At 34.6% G+C, this 21,831-nt stretch overlaps 2 protein-coding genes and 1 pseudogene across 2 annotated transcripts in view; 2 read left to right on the top strand and 1 right to left on the bottom strand.

Annotated features, from left to right (window-relative positions):
* The window catches only part of LOC126876029 (uncharacterized), a 107,321-nt gene that overhangs the window by 17,375 nt on the left and 68,115 nt on the right, over positions 1 to 21,831 (top strand). The gene's annotated exons all lie outside the window — the stretch shown is intronic.
* The window catches only part of LOC126876030 (uncharacterized), a 143,037-nt gene that overhangs the window by 78,783 nt on the left and 42,423 nt on the right, over positions 1 to 21,831 (bottom strand). The gene's annotated exons all lie outside the window — the stretch shown is intronic.
* LOC126876027 (carcinine transporter-like) overlaps positions 1 to 21,831 on the top strand; it is a 57,420-nt pseudogene that overhangs the window by 33,204 nt on the left and 2,385 nt on the right.

The following is a 21,831-nucleotide window of genomic DNA, read 5'->3' as shown; positions in this document are numbered from 1 at the left end:
GCCTTGGTAAATAAAAATTCTGCCACAACTTGGGACGAAAGTTGGACTTTGAAACATTGGTTTGATAGTGGTGCAAGGTTTAGGAAGTTCCGCGTAACATCGATCATTGTAATTGACACTTATTGGACAAGAGAAAAATAGATATTTTCGTAAATAAACTAAACTCATAAAATGAGACACGCAAAGTAAAATCGAGTTCTCAAACACAAGGAATTCGTAAAAATATAAAACATTTTACAAAGTTATTATCTTTCTAATTGCTCATGAAAATGGACAATTAACAACTTCTAATCTATAGATAAAATATAACGATGCTAATAGAGCAACAATTTTCAAAATGCAACGATATCAATAAAATACAAATTTCCAAAATACGACTATGCAAGGATAAACGATGTTTACTAGAGTCTAGAAATAGTAAAGAATATAAATTTGAAGAATTTGATTTAAGAATTACAAATAAAATAAAATAAAATAAAATGAAATGACATAACAGGAAGAACGTAAGAATGACAAATAAATCGATAATTCGGCAAGGGAAAGTTCGTATCAAGGATAGTTGCGGTTTGCCAATGAAATTTTACCTGAATTTCTTTCATCGGTCGTACACACGGCTTATCTAGTCTCATGTTTTCGCCACTCTTCCATCTTCATTCGTTCTTCCATGAACCGGTTTCAAACTCGTCTTCGTGGCTTCTGGTAATCACTTGGCCGACCTTCTTCGGTCGCTGCTTGCCTGCGAGTTGCTCTTCGATTCGCTGGGAACCACGGACTTTCCCTGGGCGTCCATTGCTTTCAAGGTCATCAGCTTTCCGATGAATAAAACCGAATGTGACAGCACGCAAAAATCGTTTCGGCTCGTTGTGTCTAACCACGATCGATGGTTCGCATGTAACGAAATTCCATTTACAGGGATGGGAAAACCGAATATTTCAAGTCGTATCGAGTTTCAAGACAAAAGAATAGGAGTTTACTATGGGCGAGCTTCTATTACAAAATTCACAGCTTCTCGAATTTCGATCAAGCTCACTACTAGATCCAGAACTAGGACACCAGCTCTGGAATTTTGTTACGGAGCTTAGAACGTGAATTCATTGATTATTCGTCTCAGTTTAAAATAGAAAGTAGAAAAATTTAAAGCTACATGGAGAGAATGATTTATATTTAGCTTTAAAATTTCCTCGATTCCTTGGATTTCTTTGTTTACTTCTTCAATTCTTATTTACTTCTTCAATTCTTATTTACTTCTTCAATTCTTATTTACTTCTTCAATTCTTATTTACTTCTTCAATTCTTATTTTACTTCTTCAATTCTTATTTACTTCTTCAATTCTTATTTACTTCTTTAATTTCTTTCTTGTTTAAAACAGATCTACTAAACTGGATTTTTTGTTCTTGCTTAACTAAATATTTAGAGCTAAACTTCTCAAAGAAAAAAAAAAGAAGAAACGTGTATTTATCGTAAAAAGAAGAAGCTGCAAGTTCCAAGATAGATTACAGAAAATGTTACAATATCGTCACTCGCGTTTCTCTGCTTTTCGATGTACGGAGTTGATCAACGTATATCCAGAAATTCGTGTAATTTTTCGATCTTTTTCTTTTATATTCGTGACTTGTCGATCTTTTGAATTTTTGACTTTAATTTAATTCCTCGACTTTTCATTAACTTTTAGGTAACGTCGACACATTTGCATACTTCCAACAGACATTTTTATTATCCAAAATGAAAGAACAATATGCAAAGGTACGTCACGACTTTACAATCGAAGAAATAAATTCGAATGAGCTTCGCTTATGGTATCGCCTTTTCCATTATACGATTGTTTGATTTTCTACTCTTTAAAAACGAACGCCGAATGGTATTTAAACATAACTATAAAACTAATCTTATCTTTATACCCGCGGTGCTCGATTTAATAACATCACACCAAAGTTGTTGTTTTATTTGATTTTAGGAATCTTTTCGTATATTATTGTAACTTCAAAAATATCAAAGTATTATTCATTTTAACAGATATGCACATTTTACTTCGACAAAATTTCCTCAGTTACACATATCTTCGTATTTAACAGAATTCTTTCCACTTTTAACTGAAGCGTTTATTTTAAAAGTGATGTAAGTATATTTTTCGACAAAAATTGATAAAACGAGAGACTTACGTGTACTTTAATGTAAAACTTTTAATATAAACGAATTATAATTTCACTCTTAGAATATTCGTTCGTTTGAATCAATTGAAACATCGTTAATAAATTGAATAGCATAATCGCGTAATCATAATTATTTTGGAAGCGGTATAAGTCTATTTCTTAATGATCTGTAGCTTGTCCAAATAGTCGAGGCAGCAATAATTAAAAAGAAATGATATCGAAATTAAACAGCAGTATTTTACGTGTTTCAATTCTTCAACGACAAGCTTCCGACTTAAACTTTATATTTATCGTGAATCATCAAATCTTCTCTTCGATTTTATTCAGAGAAGCTGATAAGGAAGTTTGCGATATGTGTGAAGCACCGTTTATAGCTGCGATTACGAATGCAAATGTTGTCGTCCTATGTGTGTACGTACGACATGTAGACGAATCCCCGGGCATGTTGCGTTGTCATGTCGCAACGTTATCGGCGCTATCATGCACGCAAATTTTATAAGAACGATCAACGACGATGTATCTTTCCATGATCTTGGCGTGTGCATCTTTTGGATTTTGTTAAATAACAAAACGCACTAGAGTTGCTGAAATAATTTATTCATCGTGCAGCATCAGAACAGAATATTTTTCTTCCGAGTTGGATTAAAATATTTACAAAATAATTATTTATTTACAAAATAATAAATATTTACAAAATTAAATAAAGAATGACTGTACTTCGATAAAAATTTGAAATCAATATCAAGCAATTACAGAAGATAATCTGTAGATATGCATAGTAATTATAAACAAACTGTACATAACGAGGAAATAATGAAACGAAAATTGGATACAAATCATAACGAGTATAACGAGTAATTGATATCAGAAATACCTATATATTCGCAACGTAGAATTGACGACCCTGAATAACAACATGCTAATAATCACCTTGTCGATCGAGTAATTAAAGGAACGTCTTCTGTGAGAATCACAGTGCGTACTTTCATAACGTCTTTATAAAGTCAGGCAAAAGCTATTGTATGCATAAAAATGGATTTATTAAAAGTATTAATTATGCACTATCCTGCAACAGAAAAGAGAAATCTCCTTCCTAAAAAAAAAAGAAAAAGAAAAAAAAGGCGAAAGAAAAAAGATACTATATGCCTTCTAACGTTAATTTATGATACAGACGAACAAAAATGACAAGAGCAATCAGCGCGATATACCGATTGTTCCAATTTTCTATGCTCTACAAGATGACGTAATTTTGAAAAAATGTCAGCAAAAATCGTTATCTGTTTATGGTAATAATAACATCTCGCGACACACGTTGAACAGACCTATCAAACGGAATGATACAGGTATGTTACTTATAAGTAATCCCGATGATTTAGCGCTTTTATCGACAAATCTTAGAAACAACATATACTGCAGCAACCGAGACAATCTTCGAATTTGCAGCAGATCGTTGTAACCAACGAAAAAGAACGTTTTATGAACGTTGTTCAAACCGCTCGCAGGAAGATACCTCTGTTTTAGATTTCCTCTTAGATCAACGCAAGACGATGACTTATAATTCTTATAAATATCGATAAAACGTCTTTCTTCGCGCGTCTATTACGAAATCTATCCTCCACTGCGATAAAATATAATTAATATTTATCAACAAATTTCGAGAATTAAATCGACGAATAATTTGAATAGCTTTTCGCGTTCACGAAATCTTTCACGTTCGATTTCTTTTGGCAAATTTTCAAGGAGGAACCCTTTACTGGAATACGCGCGAAATTCAAACTTCGTTTTCAAACTGTTTCGTTGCGTAAGAAAGATCGTAAGAGCGATCTTGCATCTCGCGTATATAACATGTAATTCTCTTCTTTTTTTTCTTTTTCAAGGGTATCGGGTTTCTGAAGCAAATATCTTTGACGGTTAAGTCCCTGCGTCTCCGTGTTTCGCGAGTAGATTTCATTACTCAGCGAATTTGCCTGAAGCTATCAATGGGGCTATTTTGTTTCGGGAATCAGAAAAACTACCGTGTTCTTTCGTGACAATTGATTTAATTAACTGCGGCTCGAGGAAGATAAAAACGGAAAATATCGCGCTCATTTATTTTCGGTGTCGAAGGTCGCACGAATAGAAAATTTGTAATCCTCGATTGGCATAATCGACACTATCCGATCATAATTTTTTTATCTCTCGGGTAAACATAGAAGGTCAAAAAATTAGAACTCCGGCGATATCGAAGTTTGGAAATTTGGAACTTCGACGATTTGGAACATCGAGCGCATCGAAACTGGAATATTTGGAAATTCGGAAATTTAGAAGTTCGACAATTTGAAAATTTGAAAGTTATTATTAGAAAGTTAAAATTGAGTGTTAAAAAATTTGAAAATGTCGATGCGATTAACCTCGATATTCTTCTATATATCTGTTGATTTTTTCGTTCACAATGTAACAAACCGAAGAACCGTAGAATTTCAATTTGAAAAAGATATCAAAAAACATTTACCATGTGAAGAAACATAGTGAAACAAAGTATGGTTCACTGAACGGTTGATTCGCTTTTACTCGAGTGCTATGCGAGAAGATGATGGATAAAAAAGAGAATTGCGTAAAACACAGAGAATTGTACAAGTCGAAGATAAGTAAATGATGTGATGTTGGAGCAATAAAATTGCCGATTGAATGATCATTGCGAGTACCGTGTGAATTACGATGAAACCAACTTTATCATGATTCACACACGGTATACGAACTTTTCAATTAATCCTATTAAATTTAATCACGCAAGACAAGCTGTTAATCAATTCACGTGTCAAGTATCATCGAGAACTAAAGTTTGTCTCTGTTTCTTTGTTTCTAAAGTCCTTTAAATTTAAATTCGTTGAGTCGTTAGTATATTTCCATATAGCTTTTACCCCATCAAATTTATTTTTTCTTAAATAGTAACATTTATTTTGTAAAATCTGTAAAACTAAAGCTACATATTACTCATTTTTCAACGTCTCTTTTCTACCATCGATTAATTAATGGTAAATCAATTTATATCAAATTTGTTAAATCAATTTCTATAACAATTAGTAATTAATATTAAAAGTCGAATAAATTAACGAGCCCCATTAGATAAATTCGTTCATTTCGTCGATAATGGAACGATTATTTCAAATTGTTTCATCGTTCGACTTTGAAAACCACTCAAGGAACTATCAGTTACACGATATCTGACTAACGCTTCGACTGAACCGCTACCTGAAAGAAATCGATCTTTCGTATATCATAAATCCCAATGTACGCAGCAAAGCAACTTAGAATTATACTTTTTTCTTTTCCTTGCTAAACAATTCATACTCAATTAATATTCCTGATCAATTAACCAGCCTAGCTGTCTGCTTATTATTGTATCTCTTCCAATCTGTACTATACTATACAAACAACACTGTAAATTACCATACGTAACATGGTGAAACACAGGAAATTCACAAATTCTCACTCCAAATACTCCGCAACTGCACCTCGTAATATCACTCAAATTTCCATGAGTCACCAACAGGCGAATTAAGTTAGTTAACCAAACACAGTTTGGGGAAACATATCAAACCATGCAACAACGTCGCAACGTTCTCGGCAGGTACACTCACCTGCGCGTCACCAGTTTATGTCTCTCGCTTTCCGGTCGCGTATACGTGTCGCGACAAAGCGACGAGGGAGAAGGAAGATTGCGATGGTAGTGAGAAGAGCGAGAAGGGAAAAAAGCGTGCAAACGAGTCACGAGAAAACCCAACGGTCGCGGTGAAGCAGGAGAAGCGGCTCTTTGGAATCGTAAAATCCCCGCAGTTCTCCAGTGACGTCTTCGACTTCGGCGTTGCTGTCGACGGGACGATCCACGGGAACCAAAGTCATCGTCCAATAGCCGCACACACGACGCTGGTGGGGCTCCGCTTTCGTTTGCACACGCTATAAAGCCCCGCTAATTGTCCACGCGGCGAACAGTCGGTGCGTGCCCCCTTTTAAACGACGATGTAGCGCGGCGTCCGAAAAATCGAGGATCCGTGCACCCAAGATCATTGTGACGATCGAGATCGAGCACGTGTCCTGGACTTGGATCACAGGATCACGAGAGTCGTTGCGATCCGCGATTTTTTTTGTTATTTTTCCAATTTCCGTTTTATCCTGTTGAAACAGTGAAAAGACATCCGGAAGAAGAAGAAGAAGAAAAGAGTAAAGTTTGTTCGAAATCGACTTATCGAGTCGGACAAAAGTGAAGAAGCTAGATTTCATTTTATTTCTGTGACTTCTGCAGAGAGTTTCTCGTTTTAGAAACAAAACCACGACGAGATTTGTGATACGCCGAGTGAAGTTTCGCGTTGCTCTCGAACGATCGTGGAAAAGGTAAACGTTTGTTTGCACCGATCATTCGTATCGATGTGTCGCGTGAGACTTGAATTTTGGTACAGTGGTTCGTCGTGAAAGTATTTGAACGCTGGTCGTAAAAGGCTTTGGTGCATAATGTATGTTATCTGTTACACGAAACATTATGAAGCATATCGGGAAAAACTTGTTCGATATAACCGTACCTGTGTTATCTTAGCCGTGTCTCATTACGGTGATAATTAAACTTCAAAATGTTTCGCCTAACACACATATTATAATATCTACTATATCCATAAAGGACTTCTATAAGTATTTCAGCATTTAGCATAGATAACTTACGTATCTTTATTGTATGCGTTACATAAAATATTTAAAAATTTCTTTAGTATCGGAATGAGACATGACTATTGTAGGTCAGTCAAATTTTTAGTCAATCTGAAAACTCATATAGGAACTACTGTGATATTCATTGATCGCGAACATAATACACATGATATATTTACAAAATGTTTGCACAAATATTCAGATATTTTCACGTAAGCTACTGTATATTTGCTATTTCGCGAAGAAGGAAAAAGAATGAAGTTCTTTCATTGCTCCAATCGTGTTTTATCTTTCATTAACACTTGCGTCGATAACCTACTTAGATGACCAAATTTCCCTCGTTGAAGATAACAACTAAAAGTTTGGTATTTGCTCCGATCAAGTTACATACATACCATTTCTTCGTGATTACTCGGTCTCTTTACTTCTTCTCACTTTCACGACCAATTTAATTAAAATCCGAGCCAATGACTGCTATAACACTGCTATAATATAATAATATATGGCTCTTAAGATTGGAAGTTTCGTTAAGTATCACGATATAATGGTGGTCCGTTAATTGATCGAGATTTTGATTTGTTAAATAAACAATTTTGTCCTTATTAGTTCTTTAAAATGTCTTCGTGATGTGACAGTCAGTGTATTTGTGCTGACCCTTAATATACTGATGTGCAGTGACTTTCACGTCTACATTTATTTAGTTCAGATATTTTACTAATTATTAGAAACATACTGCAGACAATGTAGTAGAGCCTCTCTTTTCTGAAATAATAGGAAGACGAAATTTCATTTATCCAAATACAGTTTAAGAGTAATCGACAGATTCTTTAAATATTTATGAATCCATAATCAGATAATTTTTTCAACGTAAATAACTACACAGAGTTACGTTCTTTATCGTACTTCGAATCATCGGAGTTCTTCTACGAGTGCCACGAGTGCTTCGGCATGAGAAGATATCTTTTCATTAGCTTTTTCGTCTGCTGTTTTCATTTATATAAAATCGCCATTATTATCGTCTACGTGAAACATTTCATTACATCAGAATACTTACGGCTTTTCTACCGTTGCCAACATCCGAGGAATCTACGTGCTTTGAAGAATTTTCAATTATGTTTTTCTTCCTTTAATGTCTGTGATTCTGGCTTCTCCAATATCGTGTATTTTTGCTAATTTTGTTGCGCTTACATCACTTTCCAGTTTTCTCGTTTACATCGTATTTTCCTGCGATAGTTAGAACGCTTCCTAGTTTCATACCAAATTCGTATAATCACAATTCAATGAATCAAATCAAGGAAAGAGTACATTGTGTATGAACACTGACGACATACGTATGTACATATTTGAAACGGAAAAGGGCATTCGTTACGAAGAAATATTGTGTTTGGATAATAGAACGTTCGGATATTAGGCTATTTGGATAATACCGTGATATACATTTGCTACATCCATTTCGGTGTACCAATTAGGAATAAAAACATTAAAAAAACAATTTGAAATGATTTACACAAGAAATAGAAAAATTACCACGGTATCTTAGAATGTTTTAGTATATTACGTACATCATTTTGCTTCTTTTGTTTATTTTTTCAGTAAGTGAAACACAGCGTCTGTGCCAGAATAACTAAGAGTAAGTTAGACGTTTCTGAGAAACTGTGACTAACTCCGAGTACAACATACGATAGAATGGTAATAATAGTGAAACTTATATACTAGGTAAACATTTCTAGTAGGCACTATTATGACAAAAATATAACAGTACAAAGTAACTTAGGAGTAACAGAATCATAAAGTTCTTTAAGGACCCTTTGTGAAGAAACGTCGATGATGGCATAAATATTGGTATGCTGAGAGTTGAAGGATAGACGTCTATAGAATTTTGATAGTATCTGTCAGATATCTGTATCTCGTTGAAGATCAACAGCATCGGAGATTTCCTAGAACTCTGGCTCATTTAACAGCTAATTATTTTAAAGAAGGTTAGACAGAAGAAATATGATAAATCCATTTATGTTGATTTTCTAATTATAGCGTTACTTGATGATTAAGTATAAGGTTGAAGAGGAATAAACTTACTAGATCAAAGTCCTTTAAAGCTTGCTTATTCTTTCGAAGATAACTAACAAATCCGCAAAACTTTGTAGAAAGCTGTTTAATCACAAAGTTAAATAGATCTTTGAAATAGAAAATTTGCCAGCTGTGTATTCAATCTTAACGCTAGAAACTAGCAAATCAGACAAAATCACTGACATCGGATTTGTTGTTTTTGGAATTTCTAAAAATATACAAGTGTTTTCGATAGCATCACTTAGTGTTCATCGATAGTGTTCACTTTTATTGGAACAGAAACGCGACTATATATACTTATCCATTATCGTGATATTTATCGAGACTATGTATAACATATTTAGATGGGTATCAAAAGGTCGGACGTTTTAATGATAAAATTATGTTTTTCTAAAGAACGTAAACTTAGAAAACTGCCTTCTTCTCTATGAACTTGGTATGTTTAAATGCCACGATCGACTAACAAAGCACTGTACTACAAAATACCAATCGGTGCCGATCAGTGAGAGGTAAACTCACTATTCTAGAACAGGTGGTCAAACACTGCAATTAAGCAACAAGAATAGGACAACCGTGACTCATATAGTCTTTCAGAAGCCAAAATGATTAACTCTTTGTACACTAGTTCTTGCGCATTATCCTGGCACACGGCGTAAGCGTTCAATTTTTCTAGAAGAGAAATTACTTCCATAAGCTCAATTTGTCGCAAAAAAGAACGCCGTAAACAATCATAAATTCCAAGATGAATAAGAAAAAAATAATTCCAATGTTGTCGCTGGACCATGGACTTTTATCATATAAAGCGATAATTAATCTAACTTACTCATTGTGTATTACAACAAATTTTTATTTCATTCGTTGCTTATTATGCAAAAGCTTATTCGCGTTAAATATGGTAGAACTCGATTAATTAATCGAACTTTTACCGATTTGAAGCACTCACTTGAACGTGAGCTCGTATCACGCGAACGAAAAATGATGAGTAGCGAAGAAAATTGGTGAACTCTTGTTATATGAATTCCAATCGATCCATATAAATTGTCCGTCAGGAAAATCAGATAATTGGGATTGCAATCTTAAATAAAATTTCTGTTTCTATCGACTACAATAAGTGTTTTAATGTATCATATTAAGAAACAATTAACTCGATAACGCCATTATAAATAAATAAATAGAACGATAATTCCTCGAAAACGATGGTATTCCAATATTAATAACAGATTTCTTTCCTTTCTTTTCTTCGTTTTGCCTTACGACCAAGAAGAACACCAATCAATAGGAAGACTTACGGTTGGAAGTGAAACCAAACGATCGTTCCACTTTGTATTGTTACGAGTCTGTAAGTTTGACTTTGTAGTTTGTGCGAGTTCCGCGAGATCAAAACGCTATGCTGTATCTCGTGTGCATCGAATGAATTTCAATGGCTCGATCGCGATCACGATCGCTTTCCCTGATCGATTCGAAGGCGAGAAAACTGGCCCCGCAGGGAAAAATCACGTATGCAAACTATATGTATCCATGCTAGCCATGATCGCTCTTATTAATTAGTTCTGGGATGTAATAGTTGTTCAAGGTGCGCACTTTTGTGTAACCGGTTACCGAGAACGTTTGACACTCGAGTTATGACGATCGTTACGAGCCTCCATTTTCATTGGTGCGTCGGTGGACGAGTTATTGCTACTCTGCTATGCGTTTTCAATCGGGAAAGGTCGGTTTTGAAGCTGTGTTCAATATTCACGCGTAGCTTTTGCTGGAGCATACGTTTCTCATTAATTTCACGGATCGATTACTTTGGGGAGGTTTCTTACATTTTTTAATCGTAAAATTATTGGTTGTAAGATTTTTTTGATATACCATATTCTAAGGGATCTCGCTTTTTTAATGTTGTAACAATTTTCTAGAAATTGCAATGTAATTCTTAATCGAATTTTTGAGCCAGAATTATTTAAAATCATTATATCTAGCAATGCACGAGAAATATCGCAATACTTGTTTCATATAAGTTATTATATATACACACAGACAAATTATTTACATGCACAAATATCGCTTGCATTTTTTTGTCAGAATAAGGACGGTACCTGATGGGAAAATTCGTATTAATTTAGGTGGTCCTGGCTTAACGTTAGGGATAAACACGTGTTCGTTTTATTGCACGCTTTACGCACAATCCGGAAATCAATGCTAACTTAGTCGATCGTTGTTCAAAGCGAACAATTTATCACAACTGACTAGTTGCTACGTAGGAATGTGTTTATTCAGTATTTTTGTTAAGGAAAATGTATTTTTAGTGTTGTATACTTCATGTATATACAGATGCAGCTACGACTCGGATAATTACTGATTAATGATAGCAATCTGCTATAATTGACTAATACTTACTATAATACGTTTACCTATTTTGCATACAATTTCTTTTATCTTTTTTTTTTTTTTTTACTATGAGCAAATGGTGTTGGATCGAACGCATTATGTATCTTTTTCAAATTTTCTTATTTTATATTTTATATTTTTATTTTATAGCTTCCTTGAAAATTCTATGAAAATTAGGATTTTTAATGATTCGAAGATTAGAAAATTCGAAGATCGTGAGATTAGAAGATTCGAAAATTTAGACTGAACAATTTGGAGATTTGCAACCTTGTGAATTAAAAGATCCAGAATTTGTTAGACTTATTAAAAAATGGTGTATTCAAAAATAGCATATTCTCTTTCGAAGACATTTTTCTCAATTTATCCTATTGGAAAGTACAAACTTCATATATCACTTGAATCTCGATTAGAATCTCAATTAAAGTAGTCATCATTCCACATAATCATTATCGCCAAAAATGCCATTCAATTTGTGGTAGAAAAATTCTTTTCTCGTGTCCATCGACATACCGTTGTAACGTAAAGTGCGTTACAGTATACGCGAAATAATTTATGCAAATGTTACCAAGACCCTAGAAAATAACAGTTATGTCACGGACTGGTCACTTCCGGTTCTCTCGTCATTAATACTCTTTTTTTTATCTAAGTTCGTGGTAATCGCAACGAACATTAATTACACAGAACCGTAATAAATAACCATCTACACTTATGAAACATCTATGTATGGACTATTAATCGAACGCGATCATCTCGTAGATTTCGTTAAAGATCAAATCTAACCGCAATTATCTTACAAAAAATGTCATTAAATTAATAATATTTTAAACGAACTTAATTCTACGAGAAATTTCATTGAACGCTAGTAAATTAACGATATTTAAATAATAAATAATATTTCATCAAATAAAGAAATAATTAATCAATTAAAACTTGCAGGAACGATTTTATAATCGATTTAATCATCGATCTATTTTCGAAATGATTTGCAAGATTGAGATCTGAATCGTGTAAATTGCACGGTGTAAATATCATATCGTGTTGTACGATGGTTGAAAAAAAGCGAGTTTGTGCAAAAGGGGATTTCTCTTTGGGGTATGAAAGGTTTCTTAGAAGACGAAGGTGGTTGGGAAAGAGTTTAATTGGCGGAAAATTAAGGATTCAATTATCAAAGGGAGCAAAAGCTTTCGCGCGTATATTTTATATTGAAAATGATTGCTCTTGATTCAACGTTTATAACGTTAGCCTTCGTGAAGTAAAAGTAAAATGGCGTTCGCTAACGGTGTCGAATTTTTTCTTAACGATTCTAGTTGAATAATATCACGAATTTGTCGGGATTATTGTAACAATAATTTTACTTACTTGTTTTAATTATCCAGTAATTAACTGTAGTAATCGTTCACTGATAGAATCAAATTTTTATCGAAAATTTTATTTAAACAAGATTCAAAGATTAATACAAATTACTATGGAGCTACAATAATTTCGTTTACTTCTTTCATAAGCACACAATCTTTACGATAAATATCTTCCTTGATAATTTTATTTATGTAATACCTACTTGGATTTTTTAATAATTAACTATAATTGCTTTTTTATTGGTGCTTGTTTCTTAACTGAATAATCTTTAAAAAAAAAAGGCAACAATCGTGTGACATTCTGCACAGTGTCAAAATAAGCAGGAACCGGAGGTATGGTGCTCTATTATTTAAAATTTTCATTAATTGTCTTTAGAATTAATTATTATTTACACATTACGCACGATACATTTTGTGTATTTCATGATCATTTCTTCTAAACAAACTCTTCTATTCCAATGACAATTTACATCTGATTACATTACATTTTTATTTAACAATCCTCACGTCTCAAAAATATTATCTTCCTATTTGCAAAAAGGATCTAATAAGAAGCAAATTATTTAAAGGACACTCCAGTTAGAACGTACAAGTGACAGCAATAAGCCTTCGATAGTATCCTCCTTTTTGCAATAACCTTGCAAAAATGTTCAAGGATCTTTCCTTTTCTCTTCCTCTCTAGCAAATTCAAATCACTTTTTCCAGTACACTCTGTATCACCTTGAATTAGCCTTTACCTAAGATTATATCGTGTCAAAAAGTAGCATGGCAATATATCTAGACAATACAAACATCTACTTCCTTTCATCTCGACTTTAGATTTCATCTTCTTCATCTTGATTTCAACAATGTCGTTCACCTCACCTTGAACCCGTTTAAGAAAATTTAGCGAAGAAGAGATTTCTCCGCTTAATAAGAGAAACATCATAACACGTTGATAAACATGAGAAATTATCCGGCTAAATGTAACGAAGAGATAGACATAAGAGAACTTGCTACTAAAACAACAGTCGCTCACGTGAAAGTACTCGGGCACTTAAACAAACCTTTGGTGATTTTTATACGAGACACTTTGAGATTTCATTGACACTGAAGTGAGACACGATCGTCGTAATTACATTGAGAAAATTTGAAACAGATCTAAACGTGTATATAGAAATTTCATATATTTATTGGAAACATATATTATTGTTATTTTATATATAAAAATTACCAGAGTATTTGAGCAGTCAATTATTCGCTAAATTAATAAGAATAATAAGCCACGATGTACGTAGTAAAATCATCATCATGTGTTATATACATATTAATTTTTCATTTAACATATATATTTGCGAAATATATATACATTGTCTCATGTATATATATCTTCAATATACAATCTCAGATTGATTCCAAATTTTACTATTATAATCTCGATAATCGTATCTCGTTAGAGTGCTAACGAAATTATAGAACGTTTCGTGATATGAAAGTGTTCGAGTACTTCCGTGAGCCACTGTATATCATAAGATCGATCACCTTGATCGTTTATCGATCTGTATTCCTAAAACACATAAAAAGGTATGAACGCATTGCAACACGAATTTATTCGGCGACCTAATAAGACCCCATTCACCTTGAACTTAGTTTCCTCGTAACGTGTAATTTGAGTTAAGTAGGTGATCGAGGATCATTGATTCGCAGATATCGAGATAATGACAGTCATGGTGGAGTCCGTAAAAGCCGAGGAGGGCGAACGTCCGAAGATCGAAACCTTCGACGACATACTACCGTACGTTGGCGAGGCCAGCCGCTACCAATGGTTCCTTTTCATCATGCTCCTTCACCTTCGTCTACGCGTTCCTCTACTTCACGCATTTCTTCATCACGCTATTGCCAGCTGAACACTGGTGTACCGTTCCGGAACTCGAACGATGGAACCTCACAGACAAACAAAAGTAAGTGACACTTCATGTGCAATTTGTCTTATTTGAATTATTGAGTTATACGTAACGAACGATCCTACATAGTTTCTTTATGTTCGAATTTACCCTGTTACGCGATAGACATTTTCAGCTCGGGCAGATCGAAATGGTCAATAATCATGTTGATCGTATAACAAATCAATACATGTTTTCATTAAAGACGTTCCTTTCGATGTCTAGAATTAACCACCTTCTATAGGAGACAATTTATATGCATATGTACATATCTGTTCAAGTCACGTGCACGTAGTTTAAACCAGGCTTCTCGAAAGCCTGTTTGTTTTCCATGCAGGTCGCAATAAATATTCTCGACGACAGAATCTTCCACTTGCACGGAGATTTCCATTTTCTCAGCTGTGATAGCGTATCGCATCGCGACAATTTGTTTCTTTAAAACCACAATATAATATCTGATAACTTGCACGAAACAACTGTGTTTATTGAATCAGGAAAACCCAAGTATCGCGTTGTATATGTAAATGCATATGTAAATATCGTGTCGTACGGGAGTGGGGGAGATACCTGTAACCAGTTTGCGACGAGATAAAAATAGTTGGAAATCGCGATTCCATAGTTATACTATTATCAACGTCTTTTTCACGTGTTCTATTTCAAGAACGTAAGGAATTACTTGTGAAAGGATAGGAAGTCTGGATGGCACGATTCCAACGAATCGTGTTACCATTCTTGACGACGCATGCGAGATCTGGTTTTCTACGATGCGTCAACGAGGAAAATCGTTCGTTACGCTTGTTTTCCATTGAATCACCCTGGCCAAGGCGAAACTATCGCTTTGTAGATCGACGATTTCTTAGCGTTCCGGGGGCCCGCCGGAAACCAGTTTGGTCGACGACCTCCGGCAGATTCTAGACGTTCACGTGTTCCGCGAACTGATCAGCTAGGAAATTCTTTTTCGTTTCGCATAATTTCTCGAATCTCCCCGCGTACCGTTTATTTGTCTGGAAATAGACTCACCGATACGTGCAGCGATCGGTAATTAAATCCCAACACAATTCGAATGCCTCGGAGTGCAACAGATACGGGACGATCGTCCTTCCAGCTCTTGCCTTTGTTCCTATTTTTACGGTCATTGTCTCTTTTCCTCTTTTATATTTTGTGCTTTTGTTTTCCTGTTGTTTTATTTTTTCACCTTTCCCATTTTTGATTTTTTTTTTTTTTTGAAAAAGCAGATTTATAAATAATAAATAGGCCGCGGATTTTTATGGGAATTTTATTTTTACAGAAAATTTAAAAATGCGAAAATGTAAACACTATTAAAGATAATGTGTTATTACTGTTACTGATATCGTCGTTATTCTTTATTAGAGAAATTATTATAGATTTTTATATTGTTATGTATATTACTTTTGTCACATTTTTTATTTAAACAGGATTCGAATTAAGTTTCAAGGAATTGGACTAATTTAAGATTAGGATTAAAAACTATGCACTTTTGAGTAGAATTTTCATCTTAGTTTTCCAATTTCTCTCCCTCTCTCTACCATTTGCTGTCATTTTTCCTTGGTTATTTAAAAAAAGATAAGAAAATCAAAGGAAAATTAGTATTCTTAAAAATACTTCTTGCAAATTTCATCACCGTTAATGTAACGTATTCTTGCTTTATGTAGGATTGCACTATCGATCCCTCCAGCGTCGAGTGAGGAATTGCTGGCGGAAGGTGCGACTTCGTTTTCGCGATGTAACAATGTGAACTATACCGACATATTGGAGAGTGGTATCAGAGAGGCAGACCCATCCTGGCCAATAAAACCATGCCAATATGGATGGACCTTTAATCACACGATGATACTATACAAATCTATAGCTGTCGAGGTAAAATCACAAGAGAAAATTATATTCTTTATATAAAGTAACTTCAAACTTTCGACACCGATTAACAAATTTTTATTTAAATTAAAACTGTTGGAACCGTCGTTCTATAAATATTTACGGTCTTTCATAAAGCTGCTGACGATAGCATATAATGCAGTCATTATAAAAGAAGTCCTTGTTGGTTGCACGAACTTAGACGTAGGTGTAATTACTTGTTATGCTGTTTGCATCTTAACAGAGCTCGTTTATAACGGAACATAAAATTAACCTTGTCATCCTTAATTATTTGTACGTCTCGGCGTATTAAATCACGAACATGAATCCGTTTATATAATATCGCATAAATCGAAAAGTGAAAGTTACAACTGTACAATAGACAGATATTTCGAATTGAACGTATAAATACGCACTTGGTAACTTCTTACGACTCAAGACATTTTTATCGAATATTTATTGTTATTATTATTATTTCTGTAGTAACTTGTGGATTCTTAGAGTAAGTGATAAGTGATGATGGTAGAGTTTAAAGTTTGATGTATTTTAATGAGTGATATTCGATAACAAAAGGACAGACTACGATATCGTCGCAAGCCGACTCACACTCCGTATCCGCTCAACTCGCACTCTGCTTCTCGACTGCCTCTCTGGCCGTTGTAGCACTCTATTGTCTATTGCTGGGCCCACCGCACACGTGTTCTACAGACGCTCGTAGCCAGGGTCACGTAGGTCTTTTCGGCAAAGCTATTTACCTGAAGGACTCGGTAATGCATTGATGGAACCGACAGCGCCTCGGCTCTCGCGACATTGTCTGTAGTTAGCTCGACATTTCCTAGGCCCTTCTTCCCGATACTACATTTCTAATTTCTATTTCTGCTATTTTATTACTAAAAAAGTCCTACTTAAATCGGGAGATACTATCTTCTACTTAACAAATTTATATTCCTTCCACTATGACAAATTCTCTAATCATATCCAAGAATTATGCAAACTACCTCTACTATTTTATTACTAAAAATATTACCAAAAGACTACAATTAACTAACCTACGACTCAGGTTTTCAATTCTGATGATATTAAAAAATTACGGAATTTATTACTCGTCCTTTCGTCGTCTTCCTTATTCTCTTCACCTTCTATCGATTTTCTAACCACGCGGTGTTTTTTCATAACTAGCCGCAATTATAAAGCATCCCCCTTTTCTGTTTCAGCTGGAATGAGTATGCGACCACGCATTCCTCGGCTCAGCAGCACAATCGGCCTTCTTCGTCGGCAGCATTCTTGGAGGCTTAATATTCGGTTACATAGCCGACCATTGTGGCAGAATTCCAGCGTTGGTTGCGTGCAACGCGGTTGGTTTCATCGCGTCTGTCGGCACTGCGTTTTGCAACAGCTTCTGGAGCTTCTGTCTGGCGAGATTAGTCGTCGGTACCTCGTTCGATAACTGCTTCAACGTGCTTTTCATTATCGGTGAGTCATCGAGAAAATTATAAGAGAGAAAAAGCTGTTGAGAATAGGAAAACTATAATTTATGACCTAATAATGAGGCGCCGGTATCGGTCCCGTTTTACGTAACGATTAACTATTTATGACGTGTTTGAATAAATGTTTATTGCCCTATGTCGGTTTGTTTTTTCTTAAGTCAAATTTTTATTCGAATTTTACGATATCAATTTTAAGATATTTAATGGTAAATGATTTTACTGAAACTTTATATTTTGGAATTATATCTCGTAATTTGAAATTTGTTGTGTAATTGTATATCTAGTTTGGTATTAAAATTACATGTGTCTAGGGATACTTTAAGATATTTTATTTTAAACGACAGGATACTTAATTCTGTATACTTTTCTGGTATGAAATTGTATCTTTCGAGTGACCTATTTCCCTATGGAGAATAATCTTCGGTTATACCACGATTACTGAGGCACTCTCCGTTCGATATTGAGATGAAAGCAGTGTTCCTTTTAAAATTCTTTTTAATTCAAAACGATCTTACATTGTCGATGTTAATGATTTATAAAATCTACAAATAAGTCTGAATATTTGAAATTAGATTGGTAAAAAACGAAGAAAGGACAAACCTAAAGGAAATAAGGAAACAATATTATTATATCAAATGAAGAAACGAAATTGACGAAACATTTGGGAAGATTTCTATAACGATGTAATACAATAACGATATCACGAATTATTCTTTCAGTGATCGAATATGTCGGTCCGAAATATCGAACTCTGGTAGCGAACATGTCGTTTGGACTTTATTTCGCGGCAGCCTCGAGTCTTTTGCCTTGGATCGCATATTGGATCTCAAATTGGAGGATCCTCAGCATGGTCACCGCGTGTCCTATGGTGGTTGCGTTTGTAGGACCATGGATTGTTCCTGAAAGTGCACGGTAGTTTAATTCCAATTTCTTTTTCATTATAAAAATATAATACAAAGAAATTTCGTAAGTAAATTAGTATACGATAGTATAGTAGACATTTAATCTTACCTCGTCCTTTGGATTATTTTTGTATCTTCGTATCATCGGAAAATTCTTTAAAAATAATCCTCAAAGAAATATAAGAAATTTCTTTTACGTTAAAGTTTCTCTTAAAACATCAAAAGTCCTTTGAGATCGGACCATAAAAATTCCAAAATTATAGCTGAATTAAATTGGGTAATATTTTATCCAGCAATACATACTATCTTGGGATCGGTTATTACATCGATTCCTCTGTCTCGTAAATAAAACATAATAAAACATCTCAAGGTCAACATCTTTCTCTCGATAAGCCATCACATTTTTAGCTGTGCAAAATAAATGATTGATGCGTAACTAGACAGCTCTATTCAAATTTGCACAAAAAGTTTGTCGATACAAAAGGTTGGTGAAAGTGATGATTTTGAAAATTTCTTACAGGCTTTTATAACGTTTGCGTATTTCATATACTTCCGTAGTTGGTACATAACCAGTGGCAGGGTGGACAAAGCGATCGAGATGCTGAAAAACTTCGCTAAAGTGAACGGTAAAGAGGTGAAGCAAGAAATATTCGACGAATTTGAGAAAAGTTGCAAGGCGATGAATGAGAAGGATCAATCGCATAATCAATACACTGTCCTACATCTCTTCAAGCTGCCACGACTTGGTCGTATCACTATCATGCTCATCATTTATTGGTAAGTTAACCTTTCCAACATCAATCGAACAAACTACACAGCTAGAACTTTTTACTTGTAAATTCTCAGCAATGATTACAATATTATTTTAGAAAAAACTAAGACACCAGAGAAACTTATAATCATATACGAAAAGATATACAGGGTGGTTGGTAACTGATGGTACAAGCGGAAAGGGGGTGATTCTACGCGAAAAAAGAAGTCGAAGATATAGAATAAAAATTTTTTGTTTGAGGTTTTGTTTTCGAGAAAATCGACTTTGAATTTTCGCTCGGAAAAATTAAAAAAAAATTCTATTCTATATGTCGGGCCTAGCCACGTGTGATGTTGCCTCGGAGGTGTCGATACAATGGGACATACGTTGTATTAATAATCAAACTTCAGGCAGAAACTGCCTAGCAACGGCGTTTGGAACCTTCTCGATGCTTCCAAACGGGTATAGAAAACAAATGCAATCGTACAGCGAGAAAAATTCCACGAGGCTGGCATTCGTGTGATTGCTTTGGAGAGTGATACATCGAGCATTTTCAACAATCGTATTTTGCGCCTAAGATTAGTTTACGTTTAGTGAAGAGTTATCCCGTTGACCGTGGATTCGTTTGAACCCAAAGACATTGTTAATAGTGTTCATTAAACTTATTATTCATACAATTTATTATTCACTAATTTTATCATTCGTTAAACTTATTATTCATTAGACTTATTATTTGTTAAGCTTTGTGATAGTCCTGTATATACGTGTAAATATAATCTCGGCTTTGTGAAACAATGGCTAATTCACGTGAACAGTTGTTACAAAATTCTAACCATAACCCGACATATATTTTCGACTTCTTTTTTCGCGTACAACACCCGCTTTCCGCTTGTATCACCAGTTACCAACCACCCTGTAGATAGGAAAGGTATTCAATTTTATACTTCCTTTACGTTTCTTATATTTTCTTTGTTTTTAATATTATGATAATTCTGAATCTTCCTGCATTTCCTAAAATAAAATTAACTAAGAATATGTTCTTAACTCTCAGCCTCACGATATTCCAATTATATTACACCGTTAATTCAACCAAGTTACCAATCAGCCTCGACGCTACTTCCCTGTCTTTATAAAACCAGTATTAAAATAGACACAAATTACCATAAACTAGATACAAACTACTCGAATGAACATTAAGAGAGTATATGGGGCATTTTATGTGGGTCATTAAGAATCTGCTTAAGTATATAATTAGCATCGATAAACGTCAAACGCGAGGGAACGAGTATGCGAAGGATTAATAAACGATCTTGAAGTCCAGCGTGATTTATGTATGACTCGGCTGATTCTTTTCTAGGTTGCTGATGGTGTGGGTGTTCGACGGCCACGTTTGGAACATGAAACTTCTGGACCCCGACGTTTTCACGTCGTTCTCTTTAGCGTCCCTCACGGAACTTCCGGCCGCTGTTCTACTCGCCCTTTTCCTCGACAGATGGGGCAGACGATGGATGGGTTTCGCATCGATGTTCCTCTGTGGCATTTTCTCCTTCGTTGCCATCGCTACCCCCTCTGGTAACATTTTTTCTTTTTTTTTTTTTTTTTATTTCTTGATAAATGACTTGTCAATCGATATTATTCAATAAAATAGCAGGAACGTGTGAATAGCAGTGAGAAAGCGGGGGTGAATTTTATAGAAAAAATCCGGTTTTATCGATCGACGGTCGTTTTAAAAAGCGCTTTTCTGAAGCTTCTCCAGTGAAAGCTTTGGGAGATTGAGAAATGAAAGCTCGTGCTTGATGCAAGAATAATGTTTTTGTTAGATAGTAAGGAGATAAGCGGTAGCGTTAGGGGATATCCGCGTTTTCAAGGACATTAAGGAGTGGAAAATAGACATTTTTTAATCCGTATTTAGAAGAGAACGTTGTAGTTATAAAACAATTTACTATTTTTATTTCCTCATCTTGCAACAAAACTTTCCTTCGAATTCTCTTTTATCGTTTATAGACAACAGACTTGAACGACATAATAATATAGACCCGTATTATTTAAAATCATATTATAGAGAATTTACAATTATACAATCCGGTCATTTTACTTAGTATTAATAATAATCGAATCTTATAAAATCTTTTTATACAAATATTCCTCTTCTCTTCTTTTCTTTTTCTTTTTTGCCTTTAAATCCTATTCCATTAACGATTGACATTTATTTCTCAACGTCACATACTCGACAGGGATGACATTTAATTTTTAATTGGACCATGCGCGCATCGG

This window comes from Bombus huntii, unplaced genomic scaffold (genome assembly GCF_024542735.1).
Source record: "Bombus huntii isolate Logan2020A unplaced genomic scaffold, iyBomHunt1.1 ctg00000062.1, whole genome shotgun sequence".
In the NCBI taxonomy this organism is placed as follows: domain Eukaryota; kingdom Metazoa; phylum Arthropoda; class Insecta; order Hymenoptera; family Apidae; genus Bombus; species Bombus huntii.
This window is presented reverse-complemented; position numbering and strand designations above follow the sequence as displayed.